Raw genomic sequence first — 5,483 nt, forward strand, 5'->3', positions numbered from 1 at the left:
TGTCAAATGGTGAGTCACTAACATACAGCACTGAAAGACGGAATAACGACAATGGTCTACTTTTACGGGTATTTCCATTATTTGTAAACAACTGCCTCTTCTGGTGGCGGCGGCGGTGGTGGTGGTGTGGTTGGTGGTGGAGGTAACACAGAAGCGGTATTGGAGTGTATAATAATAATAATAATAATAATAATAATAATAATAATAATAATAATAATAATAATAATAATAATAATGTCTTCCTCTGTGGTGTAGTGGTTAGTACAATACGATTGGCTGCAACCCCCCAGAGGTCCGGGTTCGATTCTCGGCTCTGCCACGCAATTTGCAACGTGACACGAGAGCTGGAACGGGATCCACTCAGCATCGGGAGGTCAGCTGAGTAGAGGCAGGGGTTCGATTCCCTCCTCAGCCATCCTCGAAGTGGTTTTCCGTGGTTTCCCACTTCTCCTCCAGGCAAACGCCGGGATGGTACCTAACTTAAGGCCACGGTCGCTTCCTTCCCTCTTCCTTGTCTATCTCTTCCAATCTTTCCATCCTCCACAAGGCCTCTGTTCAGCATAGCAGGTGAGGCCGCCTGGGCGAGGTACTGGTCCACATCCCCAGTTGTATCCCCGACCCAATGTCTCACGCTCCAGGACACTGCCCTTGAGGCAGTAGAAGTGGGATCCCTCGTTGAGTCCGCGGGAAAAACCAACCCTGGAGGGTAAACAGATTAAGAAAGAATATATGTCTTACTATGCAGGGTCGAAACATATCTTTGTAAAGGTTCGTCTTAATTGAGCGTAAATACTGTTAGCATTGACTAGGAGGACAATCCAAATAATTCTGTACAATTTCGTAAGAAGTTCAACATTTATATTCAGTTGTCGACAATTAAAGGAGTTCACCATTTCTTAACATAATAATACGGGCCCTAATCATAAGGTATTAGACAATGGTTCTGACTTTTAAACACTGAAAAAGTAACAATCGCGGTCGTGTGAGTAGAGTAGTAAAACGCAAAATTATCCGACGAGGATGGGATTCGAACCCACGCGTGCAGAGCACATTGGATTAGCAGTCCAACGCCTTAACCACTCGGCCACCTCGTCATGTCTGCTGGGGAGATTAATAACTCTACTAGTATAGTAAGCTTGCGGATGGAAGAAGTAAATGTAGAGAAATAGTTTGAAGTTACATCAATCGAAAGAAATTTGCCTTTCTTTTCTCGAATCAGTGACAAGATAGCCTCTGTAGCAAAATGAAACGGATATGTTTCGGAAGATTAGAAAGACCTTCTCATAAACATTTTCTAAGTGACAGTAGGAGAAGATATCAGACTGAATTTTTTCAATTTCCTGATTTCATCAGATTTAAGCCACTGGCAACTAAATGTCCGGGGAAAGTGGGAAAATCTTCAGGAGAGCAGCGCCATACTGACAAGGAAAAAGATCCTACCGGTACATCTTAGTTTTCGTCTGATAAGTAACATAAGAAACAATTATTGTGAAAAACTGCCTAACCTATATGAAACTCCTTTTGAAAACCGGCAGTCACCGTACCAATATTTCAGGTGAAAATGCAAGCTATAGCCTAGTAATTCGCCAACTTTTTATCAACCTTGAATGAATGAAGTAATTATTTTCTTCTTTTCTGAAATGCATTCTGAATTCATGAGAAACTTTATCTATACATTCAGATATTCGCGTACATTGTATGTTGTGAATTACTGTTATAATTGCATTCCTGAAAACATTTTTAAATAACTACAAACCAGTAAGCAATTTGAGCTACGCTGTGCAATTCAAGCTCTCAGTAGTTTGGCCAGTTGCTACTAGATGTCATCCATGGCAATGAAGCTGGGCTCTGTGGGAGTCGATGTAAGAATATCGATACTCTCGCAGCCGCGAGAAGATAGTTCGTGCAGCAGTCAACAGGTGACTATAATATGATGTCAACATAGATCTTTCTTTTGGACAGCTTAAAATAATAAAACGACTCCCATTACCGCACTTTGTTCATGATACGTTCCTTCCTGCTTTCAAAGGCAATTTAAAGAATGAATCACTTTTTTTTAATGAATCAGCTCTTACAATATTTCCCACTCGAAATCAAATTCCTCTCCTGTTGTAGCTGATGATGGTAGTATAAAATACTTTCTGAACTCCTGTGGATCTTATGCATTCTAATTTATGTATTCAGATATTGACACGGGAATATATGTTACCGGTACATTTCAGTTTTCTCGCTTTCTTCTCTGCTGTTGTCTGGTCTTGTTGTCTTCCGACCACAACGGTTCTAGGTTTGCGAGGCCTAGGGAGTCCCTCACTTCCACCCGTCTGTAACCCGTCTCTTTCATTTGTTGATACCTCCATTCTTCGAAAGTTTCTTTCCCCTTTCTGATTAGTGTTAAGAAAGGAGGATTGTTAATTTCTTATCTTATTAATATCACGTCACACCGACTCAGATCTTACGGTGAAAATGAGGTAAGACAGCGCTAGAACTGGGATATACCGGGCGAGTTGGCCGTGCCGTTAGGGGCGCGTAGCTGTGAACTGGCATCTGGGAGATAGTGGGCTCGAGCCCCACTATCGGCAGCTCTGAAGATGGTTTTCCGTAGTTTCCAATTTTCACACCAAGCAAATGCTGTACTTTAATTAAGGCCACGACCGCTTCCTTCCCATTCCTAGGTCTTTTCTATCCTATCGTCGGTGCGACGCGAAGTCAACTGTAAAAAAAAGAAGAACTTGGATGAAAATATTTTTGTAATTGCATGTACACTGCTTGCACACACAACTGCAATACGATACAAAATTTTATCTCTACTGATAACTTTACAGTCATTGCTCTGTTAGGTTGTTGGTCTGTCTTCAGAGTTTATTTCGATAAGCCATGTTACTTTCAGTGATAGTTCTATATAGGCCTATACTGTTCTTTAGGGGCTAAACATCGAAGTTATCACAAATTATCGGTATTGACTAACGGATTGGAATTGTTTCAATTATCAAGTCCAGTATAAACGGCGTGGAGATTTGTAAGCAGTCAGCAAAGCCACGTGTCGTGCGGTTAGGGTCGCTCAGCTGTGAAATTGCGTTCGGTATATACTGGGTTCGAACCCCAATGTCGGCAGCCCTGAAGATGGTTTTCCGTGGTTTCCCATTTTCCCATAAGACAAATGCTGGAACTGTAGACTGCACTTCAATATCTTTCTTTCTTAATCCGTTTACTCTCGAGGGTTGGCTTTTCCCTCGATCTCAGCGACGGATCCCACTTCTACCACTTAATGGGCAGTGTTCTGGAACGTGAGACATTGGGTCGGGGATACAACTGGTATGGAGGAACATTACCTCGCCCAGGCGGCCTCACCTGCCATGCTGAACAGGGTCCTTGTGGGGGGACGGGAAGATTGGTGGAGATAGACAAGGAAGAGGGAAGGAAGCGCCCGCGGCCTTAAGTTATGCACTATCCCGGTATTTACCTGGAGGAGAAATGGACAACCACGGAAAACCACTTCGAGGATGACTGAGGAGGGAAACGACTCCCACTCCTCTACTCAGTTGACCTCCGGAGGCTAAGTGGACCCCGCTCCAGCCCTCGTACCACTTTTCAAATTTCGTGGCAGAGCCGGAAATCGAACCCAGGCCTTCGTGAGTGGCAGGTAATCACACTGACCATTACGACACAGAGGGGGATACACTTCAATATACGGGAACAAATTATCGGTGTTGACTAACGGATTGGAATTGTTTCAGTTATCATGTCCAGTATAAATGGCGTGAAGATTTGTAAGCAGTCAACAAAGCCACGAGTCGTGCGGTTAGGGTAGCTCAGCTGTGAAATTGCATTCGGGATTTACTGGATTCTGACTCTACTGTCGGCAACCCTGAATGTGGTTTTCCGTGGTTTCCCATTTTCACACAAGTTAAGAGGTGGAACTGAACCTTAATTGAGGCCATGGCTGCTACCTTCTCACTCCTAGCTCTTTCCTACCCATCGTCGCCAAAAGACCTGTGTCGGTGCGGCATAAGGCATACCGTAAAAAGAAAAAAAATGATCTCTAATACAAAGCCTTATGTGCCGCCTGTGACTGTTTCATGATAGATCTCTTGGTGCAAGCCAGAGAAAAATGTTATTTGTGCCTGGCTCTTCACTTCCCTCTTTCCTATCCGACCTTTGGTCAAATTCTTGCTTTCTTAGGTTTGCGCGGCCCAGCAAGCCTTTCATTTTCACGTCCTTCGCAGCCCTTTCCTTTCTTTTGCTAGTACCTTTAGTATTTGAAGGTTAGGAAAATCATCATCTATATTATTTCCTCTGAGAAGTTGTTCTGCCCAAATGTACTTAGGCCCTACTCTTAAAACAATAATCACTCGCCAACCAGTGAAAAATGTCGGTTCCACTGAAGAGTATGTCCAAACCTACGGGGTCGGGTATGAGTGAAATGAATCTTCGTAGCGAGTTTTTACGACCGGATGCCCTTTTTGTCGTCAACACCAGAGGAGTTTATGAGATGGAATTAATGACATAGTTTCTTTTCATTCTAATTGGACTACTAGCATGATGTCCGACTCGTTGGCTGAACGGTCAGCGTACTGACCTTTGGTTCAGAGGGTCCCGGCTTCGATTCCCGGCCGGGTCGGGGATTTTAATCTTAATTGGTTAATTCCAATGGCACGGGGGCTGGGTGTAGGCTATGTGTTGTCTTCATCATCATTTCATCCTCATCAAGACGTGCAGGTCGCCTACGGGAGTCAAATAGAAAGACCTGCACCTGGCGAGCCGAACCCGTCCTGGGATATCCCGGCACTAAAAGCCATACGACATTTCATTTTTCATTACTAGCATGATATCTTCAATAGGAAATAACTGCATTCAAATGAATAATAATGTTATTGATTTTACATCCCACTAATTACTTTTACGGTTTTCGGAGACCCCGAGGTGCCGGAATGTTGTCCCGCATAAGTTCTTTAACGGACCGGTAGATCTACCCATACGGAGCTGATGTATTTGAGTACCTTCGAATACCGCCGGACTGAGCCAGGATCGAGTCTGTCAACTTGGACGCAGAAAGCAAGCGCCTTAACCATCTGAGCTACTCAGCTTGGCACCAAGGCGCCTGCTCGAGGCTTCACGTCCTCATCCGACGGACGAATCACCATCAACAGAATTACATGCTTTCACTCTATATAAACGCTGCAGAGAGGTTTGGAATTGATTTCAGGCTTTTGGTACGCAATCTAGTGATTAGAAATTGAATAACACCACTTCTCCCACGGGCGTGCTTCTCCTACCCTGCCGATGGCGATTTCTTTATTCCACCAATGGGACACACACCGGCTATCCACGGTGTCAGACCTCAACGATCGTTACCACCAGACGGGCATAGAGAATGAAGAATGAAAACAAATACGAACAACACAACAGAGATAACTTAGCTTCACTTCTTATTATCTTTACACTCCGAATTTATTATTTTATTATATTTTATTTGTTGAACTCTG

General features: G+C 43.7%; 1 non-coding gene across 1 annotated transcript; it reads right to left on the bottom strand.

Annotated features, from left to right (window-relative positions):
* Positions 1 to 1,012: 1,012 nt before the first annotated feature.
* TRNAS-GCU (transfer RNA serine (anticodon GCU)) lies at positions 1,013 to 1,094 on the bottom strand. Its single transcript has one exon. It is a non-coding gene; the product is annotated as a tRNA-Ser (tRNA).
* Positions 1,095 to 5,483: the final 4,389 nt, after the last annotated feature.

This window comes from Anabrus simplex, chromosome 8, assembly GCF_040414725.1.
Source record: "Anabrus simplex isolate iqAnaSimp1 chromosome 8, ASM4041472v1, whole genome shotgun sequence".
NCBI classification, from domain to species: Eukaryota; Metazoa; Arthropoda; class Insecta; order Orthoptera; family Tettigoniidae; genus Anabrus; species Anabrus simplex.